Source organism: Schistocerca gregaria, chromosome 4 (genome assembly GCF_023897955.1).
Source record: "Schistocerca gregaria isolate iqSchGreg1 chromosome 4, iqSchGreg1.2, whole genome shotgun sequence".
Lineage (NCBI taxonomy): Eukaryota > Metazoa > Arthropoda > Insecta > Orthoptera > Acrididae > Schistocerca > Schistocerca gregaria.
In genome coordinates, this window is record NC_064923.1 from 231,130,395 (window position 1) to 231,147,983 (window position 17,589).

A 17,589-nucleotide genomic window follows, 5' to 3' on the forward strand; every position below is an offset into this window, starting at 1 on the left:
TATCGACGCTGCCATTCACAGTACTTAGAACATTCTATGTGAAGAATGCTATGTGGTCAGCACTAGCTACTTTCTTTTACAGTATGTCGCCGCTTCCTCAATCCCCTTGACAACCTGCAAACGTAAGAAAATGTATATATTAGGACAACCTAAAGTCACCAGATGTGTATTATTTCCTGTGTAGTTATAGCATAATACGATAATATTTAAAACTCGAGCTGTTACCTACCAAAAAACGGAAAATCCATGCAGTCATAAACAGTACGAAGATACATTTGATGTGAAGAATGCTATGTGCACAGCACTAGCGATTTTCATCTACAATGTGTCGCCGCACCCTCATTCCTAGTGTCAACCTGATAACGAAAGAAAATGTATACATTAGCGCATTAAAAGTCACCAGATGTGTAATTTTGTTTGTATAGTTAAACCATAACATAAAATTATTTAAACATCCAACTGTTACTTATCGAAAAACGATGTATCGACGCTGCCATTCACAGTACGTAGAACATTCTATGTGAAGAATGCTATGTGCTCAGCACTAGCTATTTTCTTTTACAGTATGTCGCCGCTCCCTCACTCCCCTTGACAACCAGCAAACGTAAGAAAATGTATATATTAGCACACCCTAAAGTCACTTGATGTGTATTATTTCCAGTGTAGATATAGCATAATACGATAATATTTAAAAATCGAGCTGTTACCTACCAAAAAACGAAACATCCATGCAGTCATAAACAGTACGAAGATACATTTGATGTGAAGAATGCTATGTGTACAGCACTAGCGATTTTCTTCTACAATGTGTCGCCGCACCCTCATCCTAGTGTCAACCTGATAACGAAAGAAAATGTATACATTAGCGCTTTCCAAAGTCACCAGATGTGTAATTTTGTCTGTATAGTTAAAGCATTACATAAAATTATTTAAACATCCAACTGTTACTTATCGAAAAACTTTGTATCGACGCTGCCATTTACAGTACGTAGAACATTCGGTGTGAAGAATGCTATGTGCTCAGCACTAGCTATTTTCTTTTACAGTATGTCGCCGCTCCCTCACTCCCCTTGACAACCAGCAAACGGAAGAAAATGTATATATTAGCACACCCTAAAGTCACTAGATGTGTATTATTTCCAGTGTAGTTATAGCATAATACGATAATATTTAAAAATCGAGCTGTTACCTACCAAAAAACGAAACATCCATGCAGTCATAAACAGTACGGATATACATTTGATGTGAAGAATGCTATGTGCACAGCACTAGCGATTTTCTTCTACAATGTGTCGCCGCACCCTCATTCCTAGTGTCAACCTGACAACGAAAGAAAATGTATACATTAGCGCATTCGAAAGTCATCAGATGTGTAATTTTGTCTGTATAGTTAAAGAATAACATAAAATTATTTAAACATCCAACTGTTACTTATCGAAAAACGATGTATCGACGCTGCCATTCACAGTACGTTGAACATTCGGTGTGAATAATCCTATGGGCTGAGCACTAGCTATTTTCTTTTACAGTATGTCGCCGCTCCCTCACTCCCCTTGACAACTTACAAACGTAAGAAAATGTATACATTAGCACAATCCAAAGTCATCAGATGTGTTTTTTTTCTGTATATTTGAAGATAAAATGAAAATATTTAAAAATCGAACAGTTACCTACCAAAAATCGAAACATCCCCGCAGTCATCCATAGTACGAAGCTACAATTGGTGTGAAGAATGCTATGTGCACAGCACTAGCGATTTTCTTCTACAATGTGTCGCCACACCCTCATTCCTAGTGTCAACCTGATAACGAAAGAAAATGTATACATTAGCGCATTCGAAAGTCACCGGATGTGTAATTTTGTCTGTATAGTTAAAGCATAACATAAAATTATTTAAACATCCAACTGTTACTTATCGAAAAACGATGTATCGACGCTGCCATTCACAGTACGTAGAACATTGTATGTGAAGAATGCTATGTGCTCAGCACTAGCTATTTTCTTTTACAGTATGTCGCCGCTCCCTCACTTACCTTGACAACCTGCAAACGTAAGAAAATGTATATATTAGCACACCCTAAAGTCACCAGATGTGTATTATTTCCTGTGTAGTTATAGCATAATACGATAATATTTAAAAATCGAGCTGTTACCTACCAAAAAACGAAACATCCATGCAGTCATAAACAGTACGAAGATACATTTGATGTGAAGAATGCTATGTGCACAGCACTAGCTATTTTCTTCTACAATGTGTCGCCGCACCCTCATTCCTAGTGTCAACCTGATAACGAAAGAAAATGTATACATTAGAGCATTCGAAAGTCACCAGATGTGTAATTTTGTCTGTATAGTTAAAGCATAACATAAAATTATTTAAACATCCAACTGTTACTTATCGAAAAACGATGTATCGACGCTGCCATTCACAGTACGTAGAACATCGTATGTGAAGAATGCTATGTGCTCAGCACTAGCTATTTTCTTTTACAGTATGTCGCCGCTCCCTCACTCCCCTTGACAACCTGCAAACGTAAGAAAATGTATATATTAGCACACCCTAAAGTCACAAGATGTGTATTATTTCCAGTGTAGTTATAGCATAATACGATAATATTGAAAAATCGAGCTGTTACCTACCAAAAAACGAAACATCCATGCAGTCATAAACAGTACGGAGATACATTTGATGTGAAGAATGCTATGTGCACAGCACTAGCGATTTTCTTCTACAAAGTGTCGCCGCACCCTCATTCCTAGGGTCAACCTGACAACGAAAGAAAATGTATACATTAGCGCATTCGAAAGTCACCAGATGTGTAATTTTGTCTGTATAGTTAAAGAATAACATAATATTATTTAAACATCCAACTGTTACTTATCGAAAAACGATGTATCGACGCTGCCATTCACAGTACGTTGAACATTCGGTGTGAATAATCCTATGGGCTGAGCACTAGCTATTTTCTTTTACAGTATGTCGCCGCTCCCTCACTCCCCTTGACAACTTACAAACGTAAGAAAATGTATACATTAGCACAATCCAAAGTCATCAGATGTGTATTTTTTCTGTATAGTTGAAGAATAAAATGAAAATATTTAAAAATCGAACAGTTACCTACCAAAAATCGAAACATCCCCGCAGTCATCCATAGTACGAAGCTACAATTGGTGTGAAGAATGCTATGTGCACAGCACTAGCGATTTTCTTCTACAATGTGTCGCCGCACCCTCATTCCTAGTGTCAACCTGATAACGAAAGAAAATGTATACATTAGCGCATTCCAAAGTCACCGGATGTGTAATTTTTCTGTATAGTTAAAGCATAACATAAAATTATTTAAACATCCAACTGTTACTTATCGAAAAACGATGTATATACGCTGCCATTCACAGTACGTAGAACATACTATGCGAAGAATGCTATGTGCTCAGCACTAGCTATTTTCTTTTACAGTATGTCGCCGCTCCTTCACTCCCCTTGACAACCTGCAAACGTAAGAAAATGTATATATTAGCACACCCTAAAGTCACTAGATGTGTATTATTTCCAGTGTAGTTATAGCATAATACGACAATATTTAAAAATCGAGCTGTTACCTACCAAAAAACGAAACATCCATGCAGTCATAAAAAGTACGAAGATACATTTGATGTGAAGAATGCAATGTGCACAGCACTAGCGATTTTCTTCTACAATGTGTCGCCTCACCCTCATCCTAGTGTCAACCTGACAACGAAAGAAAATGTATACATTAGCGCATTCGAAAGTCACCAGATGTGTAATTTTGTCTGTATAGTTAAAGAATAACATAAAATTAATTTAAACATCCAACTGTTACTTATCGAAAAACGATGTATCGACGCTGCCATTCACAGTACGTTGAACATTCGGTGTGAAGAATCCTATGTGCTGAGCACTAGCTATTTTCTTTTACAGTATGTCGCCGCTCCCTCACTCCCCTTGACAACTTGCAAACGTAAGAAAATGTATACATTAGCACAATCCAAAGTCATCAGATGTGTATTTTTTTCTGTATAGTTGAAGAATAAAATGAAAATATTTAAAAATCGAACTGTTACCTACCAAAAATCGAAACATCCCCGCAGTCATCCATAGTAAGAAGCTACAATTGGTGTGAAGAATGCTATGTGCACAGCACTAGCTATTTTCTTCTACAATGTGTCGCCGCACCCTCATTCCTAGTGTCAACCTGATAACGAAAGAAAATGTATACATTAGCGCATTCCAAAGTCACCGGATGTGTAATTTTGTCTGTATAGTTAAAACATAACATAAAATTATTTAAACATCCAACTGTTACTTATCGAAAAACGATGTATCTACGCTGCCATTCACAGTACGTAGAACATACTATGCGAAGAATGCTATGTGCTCAGCACTAGCTATTTTCTTTTACAGTATGTCGCCGCTCCCTCACTTACCTTGACAACCAGCAAACGTAAGAAAATGTATATATTAGCACACCCTAAAGTCACCAGATGTGTATTTTTCCTGTGTAGTTATAGCATAATACGATAATATTTAAAAATCGAGCTGTTACCTACCAAAAAACGAAACATCCATGCAGTCATAAACAGTACGAAGATACATTTGATGTGAAGAATGCTATGTGCACAGCACTAGCGATTTTCTTCTACAATGTGTCGCCGCACCCTCATTCCTAGTGTCAACCTGTTAACGAAAGAAAATGTATACATTAGCGCATTCCAAAGTCACCAGATGTGTAATTTTGTCTGTATAGTTAAAGCATAACATAAAATTATTTAAACATCCAACTGTTACTTATCGAAAAAAGATGTATCGACGCTGCCATTCACAGTACTTAGAACATTCTATGTGAAGAATGCTATGTGGTCAGCACTAGCTACTTTCTTTTACAGTATGTCGCCGCTTCCTCAATCCCCTTGACAACCTGCAAACGTAAGAAAATGTATATATTAGGACAACCTAAAGTCACCAGATGTGTATTATTTCCTGTGTAGTTATAGCATAATACGATAATATTTAAAAATCGAGCTGTTACCTACCAAAAAACGGAAAATCCATGCAGTCATAAACAGTACGAAGATACATTTGATGTGAAGAATGCTATGTGCACAGCACTAGCGATTTTCATCTACAATGTGTCGCCGCACCCTCATTCCTAGTGTCAACCTGATAACGAAAGAAAATGTATACATTAGCGCATTAAAAGTCACCAGATGTGTAATTTTGTTTGTATAGTTAAACCATAACATAAAATTATTTAAACATCCAACTGTTACTTATCGAAAAACGATGTATCGACGCTGCCATTCACAGTACGTAGAACATTCTATGTGAAGAATGCTATGTGCTCAGCACTAGCTATTTTCTTTTACAGTATGTCGCCGCTCCCTCACTCCCCTTGACAACCTGCAAACGTAAGAAAATGTATATATTAGCACACCCTAAAGTCACTAGATGTGTATTATTTCCAGTGTAGATATAGCATAATACGATAATATTTAAAAATCGAGCTGTTACCTACCAAAAAACGAAACATCCATGCAGTCATAAACAGTACGAAGATACATTTGATGTGAAGAATGCTATGTGTACAGCACTAGCGATTTTCTTCTACAATGTGTCGCCGCACCCTCATCCTAGTGTCAACCTGATAACGAAAGAAAATGTATACATTAGCGCTTTCCAAAGTCACCAGATGTGTAATTTTGTCTGTATAGTTAAAGCATTACATAAAATTATTTAAACATCCAACTGTTACTTATCGAAAAACTTTGTATCGACGCTGCCATTTACAGTACGTAGAACATTCGGTGTGAAGAATGCTATGTGCTCAGCACTAGCTATTTTCTTTTACAGTATGTCGCCGCTCCCTCACTCCCCTTGACAACCAGCAAACGTAAGAAAATGTATATATTAGCACACCCTAAAGTCACTAGATGTGTATTATTTCCAGTGTAGTTATAGCATAATACGATAATATTTAAAAATCGAGCTGTTACCTACCAAAAAACGAAACATCCATGCAGTCATAAACAGTACGGAGATACATTTGATGTGAAGAATGCTATGTGCACAGCACTAGCGATTTTCTTCTACAATGTGTCGCCACACCCTCATTCCTAGTGTCAACCTGATAACGAAAGAAAATGTATACATTAGCGCATTCGAAAGTCACCAGATGTGTAATTTTGTCTGTATAGTTAAAGCATAACATAAAATTATTTAAACATCCAACTGTTACTTATCGAAAAACGATGTATCGACGCTGCCATTCACAGTACGTAGAACATTGTATGTGAAGAATGCTATGTGCTCAGCACTAGCTATTTTCTTTTACAGTATGTCGCCGCTCCCTCACTTACCTTGACAACCTGCAAACGTTAGAAAATGTATATATTAGCACACCCTAAAGTCACCAGATGTGTGTTATTTCCTGTGTAGTTATAGCATAATACGATAATATTTAAAAATCGAGCTGTTACCTACCAAAAAACGAAACATCCATGCAGTCATAAACAGTACGAAGATACATTTGATGTGAAGAATGCTATGTGCACAGCACTAGCTATTTTCTTCTACAATGTGTCGCCGCAGCCTCATTCCTAGTGTCAACCTGATAACGAAAGAAAATGTATACATTAGAGCATTCGAAAGTCACCAGATGTGTAATTTTGTCTGTATAGTTAAAGCATAACATAAAATTATTTAAACATCCAACTGTTACTTATCGAAAAACGATGTATCGACGCTGCCATTCACAGTACGTAGAACATCGTATGTGAAGAATGCTATGTGCTCAGCACTAGCTATTTTCTTTTACAGTATGTCGCCGCTCCCTCACTCCCCTTGACAACCTGCAAACGTAAGAAAATGTATATATTAGCACACCCTAAAGTCACAAGATGTGTATTATTTCCAGTGTAGTTATAGCATAATACGATAATATTGAAAAATCGAGCTGTTACCTACCAAAAAACGAAACATCCATGCAGTCATAAACAGTACGGAGATACATTTGATGTGAAGAATGCTATGTGCACAGCACTAGCGATTTTCTTCTACAAAGTGTCGCCGCACCCTCATTCCTAGGGTCAACCTGACAACGAAAGAAAATGTATACATTAGCGCATTCGAAAGTCACCAGATGTGTAATTTTGTCTGTATAGTTAAAGAATAACATAAAATTATTTAAACATCCAACTGTTACTTATCGAAAAACGATGTATCGACGCTGCCATTCACAGTACGTTGAACATTCGGTGTGAATAATCCTATGGGCTGAGCACTAGCTATTTTCTTTTACAGTATGTCGCCGCTCCCTCACTCCCCTTGACAACTTACAAACGTAAGAAAATGTATACATTAGCACAATCCAAAGTCATCAGATGTGTATTTTTTCTGTATAGTTGAAGAATAAAATGAAAATATTTAAAAATCGAACAGATACCTACCAAAAATCGAAACATCCCCGCAGTTATCCATAGTACGAAGCTACAATTGGTGTGAAGAATGCTATGTGCACAGCACTAGCGATTTTCTTCTACAATGTGTCGCCGCACCCTCATTCCTAGTGTCAACCTGATAACGAAAGAAAATGTATACATTAGCGCATTCCAAAGTCACCGGATGTGTAATTTTTCTGTATAGTTAAAGCATAACATAAAATTATTTAAACATCCAACTGTTACTTATCGAAAAACGATGTATCTACGCTGCCATTCACAGTACGTAGAACATACTATGCGAAGAATGCTATGTGCTCAGCACTAGCTATTTTCTTTTACAGTATGTCGCCGCTCCCTCACTTACCTTGACAACCTGCAAACGTAAGAAAATGTATATATTAGCACACCCTAAAGTCACCAGATGTGTATTATTTCCTGTGTAGTTATAGCATAATACGATAATATTTAAAAATCGAGCTGTTACCTACCAAAAAACGAAACATCCATGCAGTCATAAACAGTACGAAGATACATTTGATGTGAAGAATGCTATGTGCACAGCACTAGCTATTTTCTTCTACAATGTGTCGCCGCACCCTCATTCCTAGTGTCAACCTGATAACGAAAGAAAATGTATACATTAGCGCATTCCAAAGTCACCGGATGTGTAATTTTGTCTGTATAGTTAAAGCATAACATAAAATTATTTAAACATCCAACTGTTACTTATCGAAAAACGATGTATCTACGCTGCCATTCACAGTACGTAGAACATTCTATGTGAAGATTGCTATGTGCTCAGCACTAGCTATTTTCTTTTACAGTATGTCGCCGCTCCCTCACTTACCTTGACAACCTGCAAACGTAAGAAAATGTATATATTAGCACACCCTAAAGTCACCAGATGTGTATTATTTCCTGTGTAGTTATAGCATAATACGATAATATTTAAAAATCGAGCTGTTACCTACCAAAAAACGAAACATCCATGCAGTCATAAACAGTACGAAGATACATTTGATGTGAAGAATGCTATGTGCACAGCATTAGCGATTTTCTTCTACAATGTGTTGCCGCACCCTCATTCCTAGTGTCAACCTGATAACGAAAGAAAATGTATACATTAGCGCATTCCAAAGTCACCAGATGTGTAATTTTGTCTGTATAGTTAAAGCATAACATAAAATTATTTAAACATCCAACTGTTACTTATCGAAAAACGATGTATCGACGCTGCCATTCACAGTACGTAGACCATTCTATGTGAAGAATGCTATGTGGTCAGCACTAGCTATTTTCTTTTACAGTATGTCGCCGCTTTCTCAATCCCCTTGACAACATGCAAACGTAAGAAAATGTATATATTAGGACAACCTAAAGTCACCAGATGTGTATTATTTCCTGTGTAGTTATAGCATAATACGATAATATTTAAAAATCGAGCTGTTACCTACCAAAAAACGGAACATCCATGCAGTCATAAACAGTACGAAGATACATTTGATGTGAAGAATGCTATGTGCACAGCACTAGCGATTTTCATCTACAATGTGTCGCCGCACCCTCATTCCTAGTGTCAACCTGATAACGAAAGAAAATGTATACATTAGCGCATTAAAAGTCACCAGATGTGTAATTTTGTTTGTATAGTTAAAGCATAACATAAAATTATTTAAACATCCAACTGTTACTTATCGAAAAACGATGTATCGACGCTGCCATTCACAGTACGTAGAACATTCTATGTGAAGAATGCTATGTGCTCAGCACTAGCTATTTTCTTTTACAGTATGTTGCCGCTCCCTCACTCCCCTTGACAACCTGCAAACGTAAGAAAATGTATATATTAGCACACCCTAAAGTCACTAGATGTGTATTATTTCCAGTGTAGTTATAGCATAATACGACAATATTTAAAAATCGAGCTGTTACCTACCAAAAAACGAAACATCCATGCAGTCATAAACAGTACGAAGATACATTTGATGTGAAGAATGCAATGTGCACAGCACTAGCGATTTTCTTCTACAATGTGTCGCCTCACCCTCATCCAAGTGTCAACCTGACAACGAAAGAAAATGTATACATTAGCGCATTCGAAAGTCACCAGATGTGGAATTTTGTCTGTATAGTTAAAGAATAACATAAAATTAATTTAAACATCCAACTGTTACTTATCGAAAAACGATGTATCGACGCTGCCATTCACAGTACGTAGAACATTCGGTGTGAAGAATCCTATGTGCTGAGCACTAGCTATTTTCTTTTACAGTATGTCGCCGCTCCCTCACTCCCCTTGACAACTTGCAAACGTAAGAAAATGTATACATTAGCACAATCCAAAGTCATCAGATGTGTATTTTTTTCTGTATAGTTGAAGAATAAAATGAAAATATTTAAAAATTGAACTGTTACCTACAAAAAATCAAACATCCCCGCAGTCATCCATAGTACGAAGCTACAATTGGTGTGAAGAATGCTATGTGCACAGCACTAGCTATTTTCTTCTACAATGTGTCGCCGCACCCTCATTCCTAGTGTCAACCTGTTAACGAAAGAAAATGTATACATTAGCGCATTCCAAAGTCACCAGATGTGTAACTTTGTCTGTATAGTTAAAGCATAACATAAAATTATTTAAACATCCAACTGTTACTTATCGAAAAACGATGTATCGACGCTGCCATTCACAGTACGTAGAACATTCTATGTGAAGAATGCTATGTGCTCAGCACTAGCTATTTTCTTTTACAGTATGTCGCCGCTCCCTCACTCCCCTTGACAACCTGCAAACGTAAGAAAATGTATATATTAGCACACCCTAAAGTCACTAGATGTGTATTATTTCCAGTGTAGTTATAGCATAATACGATAATATTTAAAAATCGAGCTGTTACCTACCAAAAAACGAAACATCCATGCAGTCATAAACAGTACGAAGATACATTTGATGTGAAGAATGCAATGTGCACAGCACTAGCGATTTTCTTCTACAATGTGTCGCCTCACCCTCATCCTAGTGTCAACCTGATAACGAAAGAAAAGGTATACATTAGCGCATTCCAAAGTCACCAGATGTGTAATTTTGTCTGTATAGTTAAAGCATAACATAAAATTATTTAAACATCCAACTGTTACTTATCGAAAAACGATGTATCGACGCTGCCATTCGCAGTACGTAGAACATTGTATGTGAAGAATGCTATGTGCTCAGCACTAGCTATTTTCTTTTACAGTATGTCGCCGCTCCATCACTCCCCTTGACAACCTGCAAACGTAAGAAAATGTATATATTAGGACACCCTAAAGTCACCAGATGTGTATTATTTCCTGTGTAGTTATAGCATAATACGATAATATTTAAAAATCGAGCTGTTACCTACCAGAAAACGAAACTTCCATGCAGTCATAAACAGTACGAAGATACATTTGATGTGAAGAATGCTATGTGCACAGCACTAGCGATTTTTTTCTACAATGTGTCGCCGCACCCTCATCCTAGTGTCAACCTGATAACGAAAGAAAATGTATACATTAGCGCATTCCAAAGTCACCAGATGTGTACTTTGTCTGTATAGTTAAAGCATTACATAAAATTATTTAAACATCCAACTGTTACTTATCGAAAAACGATGTATCGACGCTGCCATTCACAGTACGTAGAACATTGTATGTGAAGAATGCTATGTGCTCAGCACTAGCTATTTTCTTTTACAGTATGTCGCCGCTCCCTCACTCCCCTTGACAACCTGCAAACGTACGAAAATGTATATATTAGCACACCCTAAAGTCACTAGGTGTATTATTTCCAGTGTAGTTATAGCATAATACGATAATAATAAAAATCGAGCTGTTACCTACCAAAAAACGACACATCCATGCAGTCATAAACAGTACGAAGATACATTTGATGTGAAGAATGCAATGTGCACAGCACTAGCGATTTTCTTCTACAATGTGTCGCCGCACCCTCATTCCTAGTGTCAACCTGATAACGAAAGAAAATGTATACATTAGCGCATTCGAAAGTCACCAGATGTGTAATTTTGTCTGTATAGTTAAAGCATTACATAAAATTATTTAAACATCCAACTGTTACTTATCGAAAAACGATGTATCTACGCTGACATTCACAGTACGTAGAACATTCTATGTGAAGAATGCTATGTGCTCAGCACTAGCTATTTTCTTTTACAGTATGTCGCCGCTCCCTCACTCCCCTTGACAACCTGCAAACGTAAGAAAATGTATATATTAGCACACCCTAAAGTAACTAGATGTGTATTATTTCCTGTGTAGTTATAGCATAATACGATAATATTTAAAAATCGAGCTGTTACCTACCAAAAAACGAAACATCCATGCAGTCATAAACAGTACGAAGATACATTTGATGTGAAGGATGCTATGTGCACAGCACTAGCGATTTTCTTCTACAATGTGTCGCCGCACCCTCATTCCTAGTGTCAACCTGATAACGAAAGAAAATGTATACAATAGCGCATTCCAAAGTCACCGGATGTGTAATTTTGTCTGTATAGTTAAAGCATAACATAAAATTATTTAAACATCCAACTGTTACTTATCGGAAAACGATGTATCGACGCTGCCATTTATAGTACGTAGAACATTCGGTGTGAAGAATGCTATGTGCTCAGCACTAGCTATTTTCTTTTACAGTATGTCGCCGCTCCCTCACTCCCCTTGACAACCTGCAAACGTAAGAAAATGTATATATTAACACACCATAAAGTCACCAGATGCGTATTATTTCCTGTGTAGTTATAGCATAATACGATAATATTTAAAAATCGAGCTGTTACCTACCAAAAAACGAAACATCCATGCAGTCGTAAACAGTACGAAGATACATTCGATGTGAAGAATGCTATGTGCACAGCACTAGCGACTTTCTTCTACAATGTGTCGCCGCACCCTCATTCCTAGTGTCAACCTGATAACGAAAGGAAATGTATACATTAGCGCATTCGAAAGTCACCAGATGTGTAATTTTGTCTGTATAGTTAAAGCATAACATAAAATTATTTAGACATCCAACTGTTACTTATCGAAAAACGACGTATCGACGCTGACATTCACAGTACGTAGAACATTGTATGTGACGAATGCTATGTGCTCAGCATAGCTATTTTCTTTTACAGTATGTCGTCGCTCCCTCACTCCCCTTTACAACCTGCAAACGTAAGAAAACGTATATGTTAGCACACCCTAAAGTCACTAGATGTGTATTATTTCCTGTGTAGTTATAGCATAATACGATAATATTGAAAAATCGAGCTGTTACCTACCAAAAAACGAAACATGCATGCAGTCATAAACAGTACGCAGATACACTTGATGTGAAGAATGCTATGTGCACAGCACTAGCGATTTTCTTCTACAATGTGTCGCCGCACCCTCACTCCTATTGTCAACCTGATAACGAAAGAAAATGTATACATTAGCGCATTCCAAAGTCACCAGATGTGTAATTTTGTCTGTATAGTTAAAGCATAACATAAAATTATTTAAACATCCAACTGTTACTTATCGAAAAACGATGTATCGACGCTGCCATTCACAGTACGTAGAACATTCTATGTGAAGAATGCTATGTGCTCAGCACTAGCTATTTTCTTTTACAGTATGTCGCCGCTCCCTCACTCCCCATGACAACCTGCAAACGTAAGAAAATGTATATATTAGCACACCCTAAAGTCACCAGATGTGTATTATTTCCTGTGTAGTTGTAACATAATACGATAATTTTTAAAAATCGAGCTGTTACCTACCAAAAAACGAAACATCCATGCAGTCATAAACAGTACGAACATACATTTGATGTGAAGAATGCTATGTGCACAGCACTAGCGATTTTTTTCTACAATGTGTCGCCGCACCCTCATTCCTATTGTCAACCTGATAACGAAAGAAAATGTATACATTAGCGCATTCGAAAGTCACCAGATGTGTAATTTTGTCTGTATAGTTAAAGCATAACATAAAATTATTTAAACATCCAACTGTTACTTATCGAAAAACGATGTATCGACGCTCACATTCACAGTACGTAGAACATTGTATGTGAAGAATGCTATGTGCTCAGCACTAGCTATTTTCTTTTACAGTATGTCGCCGCTTCCTCACTCCCCTTGACAAACTGCAAACGTAAGAAAATGTATATATTGACACACCCTAAAGTAACTAGATGTGTATTATTTCCTGTGTAGTTATAGCATAATACGATAATATTTAAAAATCGAGCTGTTACCTACCAAAAAACGAAACATCCATGCAGTCATAAACAGTACGAAGATACATTTGATGTGAAGGATGCTATGTGCACAGCACTAGCGATTTTCTTCTACAATGTGTCGCCGCACCCTCATTCCTAGTGTCAACCTGATAACGAAAGAAAATGTATACAATAGCGCATTCCAAAGTCACCAGATGTGTAATTTTGTCTGTATAGTTAAAGCATAACATAAAATTATTTAAACATCCAACTGTTAATTATCGAAAAACGATGTATCGACGCTGCCATTTATAGTACGTAGAACATTCGGTGTGAAGAATGCTATGTGCTGAGCACTAGCTATTTTCTTTTACAGTATGTCGCCGCTCCCTCACTCCCCTTGACAACCTGCAAACGGAAGAAAATGTATATATTAACACACCATAAAGTCACCAGATGTGTATTATTTCCTGTGTAGTTATAGCATAATACGGTAATATTTAAAAATCGAGCTGTTACCTACCAAAAAACGAAACATCCATGCAGTCATAAACAGTACGAAGATACATTTGATGTGAAGAATGCTATGTGCACGGCACTAGCGACTTTCTTCTACAATGTGTCGCCGCACCCTCATTCCTAGTGTCAACCTGATAACGAAAGAAAATGTATACATTAGCGCATTCGAAAGTCACCAGATGTGTAATTTTGTCTGTATAGTTAAAGCATAACATAAAATTATTTAGACATCTTACTATTACTTATCGAAAAACGACGTATCGACGCTGCCATTCACAGTACGTAGAACATTGTATGTGAAGAATGCTATGTGCTCAGCACTAGCTATTTTCTTTTACAGTATGTCGCCGCTCCCTCACTCCCCTTTACAACCTGCAAACGTAAGAAAACGTATATATTACCACACCCTAAAGTCACTAGATGTGTATTATTTCCTGTGTAGTTATAGCATAATACGATAATATTGAAAAATCGAGCTGTTACCTACCAAAAAACGAAATATCCATGCAGTCATAAACAGTACGAAGATACATTTGATGTGAAGGATGCTATGTGCACAGCACTAGCGATTTTCTTCTACAATGTGTCGCCGCACCCTCATCCTAGTGTCAACCTGATAACGAAAGAAAATGTATACATTAGCGCTTTCCAAAGTCACCAGATGTGTACTTTGTCTGTATAGTTAAAGCATTACATAAAATTATTTAAACATCCAACTGTTACTTATTGAAAAACTTTGTATCGACGCTGCCATTTACAGTACGTAGAACATTCGGTGTGAAGAATGCTATGTGCTCAGCACTAGCTATTTTCTTTTACAGTATGTCGCCGCTCCCTCACTCCCCTTTACAACCTTCAAACGTAAGAAAACGTATATATTAGCACACCCTAAAGTCACTAGATGTGTATTATTTCCTGTGTAGTTATAGCATAATACGATAATATTGAAAAATCGAGCTGTTACCTACCAAACAACGAAACATCCATGCAGTCATAAACAGTACGAAGATACATTTGATGTGAAGAATGCTATGTGCACAGCACTAGCGATTTTCATCTACAATGTGTCGCCGCACCCTCACTCCTATTGTCAACCTGATAACGAAAGAAAATGTATACATTAGCGCATTCCAAAGTCACCAGATGTGTAATTTTGTCTGTATAGTTAAAGCATAACATAAAATTATTTAAACATCCAACTGTTACTTATCGAAAAACGATGTATCGACGCTGCCATTCACAGTACGTAGAACATTGTATGTGAAGAATGCTATGTGGTCAGCACTAGCTATTTTCTTTTACAGTATGTCGCCGCTCCCTCACTCCCCTTGACAACCTGCAAACGTAAGAAAATGTATACATTAGCACACCCTAAAGTCACCAGATGTGTATTATTTCCAGTGTAGTTGTAACATAATACGATAATTTTTAAAAATCGAGCTGTTACCTACCAAAAAACGAAACATCCATGCAGTCATAAACAGTATGAAGATACATTTGATGTGAAGAATGCTATGTGCACAGCACTAGCGATTTTTTTCTACAATGTTTCGCCGCACCCTCATTCCTATTGTCAACCTGATAACGAAAGAAAATGTATACATTAGCGCATTCGAAAGTCACCAGATGTGTAATTTTGTCTGTATAGTTAAAGCATAACATAAAATTATTTAAACATCCAACTGTTACTTATCGAAAAACGATGTATCGACGCTGACATTCACAGTACGTAGAACATTCTATGTGAAAAATGCTATGTGGTCAGCACTAGCTATTTTCTTTTACAGTATGTCGCCGCTCCCTCCATCGCCTTGACAACCTGCAAACGTAAGAAAATGTATATATTAGGACAACCTAAAGTCACCTGATGTGTATTATTTCCTGTGTAGTTATAGCATATTACGATAATATTTAAAAATCGAACTGTTACCTACAAAAAACGAAACATCCATGCAGTCATAAACAGTACGATGATACATTTGATGTGAAGAATGCTATTTGCACAGCACTAGCGATTTTCTTCTACAATGTGTCGCCGCACCCTCATTCCTAGTGTCAAACTGATAACGAAAGAAAATGTATACATTAGCGCATTCGAAAGTCACCAGATGTGTAATTTTGTCTGTATAGTTAAAGCATAACAGAAAATTATTTAAACATCCAACTGTTACTTATCGAAAAACGATGTATCGACGCTGCCATTCACAGTACGTAGAACATTGTATGTGAAGAATGCTATGTGCTCAGCACTATCTATTTTCTTTCACAGTACGTAGAACATTCGGTGTGAAGAATGCTATGTGCTCAGAGCTAGCTATTTTCTTTTACAGTATGTCGCCGCTCCCTCACTCCCCTTGACAACCTGCATACGTAAGAAAATGTATATATTAGGACACCCTAAAGTCACCAGATGTGTATTATTTCCTGTGTAGTTATTGCATATTCCGATAATAGTTAAAAATCGAGCTGTTACCTACCAAAAAAAGAGACATCCATGCAGTCATAAACAGTACGAAGATACATTCGATGTGAAGAATGCTATGTGCACAGCACTAGCGATTTTCTTCTACAATGTGTCGCCGCACCCTCATTCCTAGTGTCAACCTGATAACGAAGAAAATGTATACATTAGCGCATTCGAAAGTCACCAGATGTGTAATTTTGTCTGTATAGTTAAAGCATAACATAAAATTATTTAAACATCCAACTGTTACTTATCGAAAAACGATGTATCGACGCTGACATTCACAGTACGTAGAACATTCTATGTGAAGAATGCTATGTGCTCAGCACTAGCTATTTTCTTTTACAGTATGTCGCCGCTCCCTCACTCCCCTTGACAACCTGCAAACGTAAGAAAATGTATATATTAGCACACCTTAAAGTCACTAGATGTGTATTATTTCCAGTGTAGTTATAGCATAATACGATAATATTTAAAAATCGAGCTGTTACCTACCAAAAAACGAAACATCCATGCAGTCATAAACAGTACGAAGATACATTTGATGTGAAGAATGCAATGTGCACAGCACTAGCGATTTTCTTCTACAATGTGTCGCCGCACCCTCATTCCTAGTGTAAACCTGATAACGAAAGAAAATGTATACATTAGCGCATTCGGAAGTCACCAGATGTGTAATTTTGTCTGTATAGTTAAAGCATAACATAAAATTATTTAAACATCCAACTGTTACTTATCGAAAAACGATGTATCGACGCTGCCATTCACAGTAAGTAGAATATTCTATGTGAAGAATGCTATGTGGTCAGGACTAGCTATTTTCTTTTACAGTATGTCGCCGCTTCCTCACTCCCCTTGACAACCTGCAAACGTAAGAAAATGTATATATTAGGACACCCTAAAGTCACCAGAT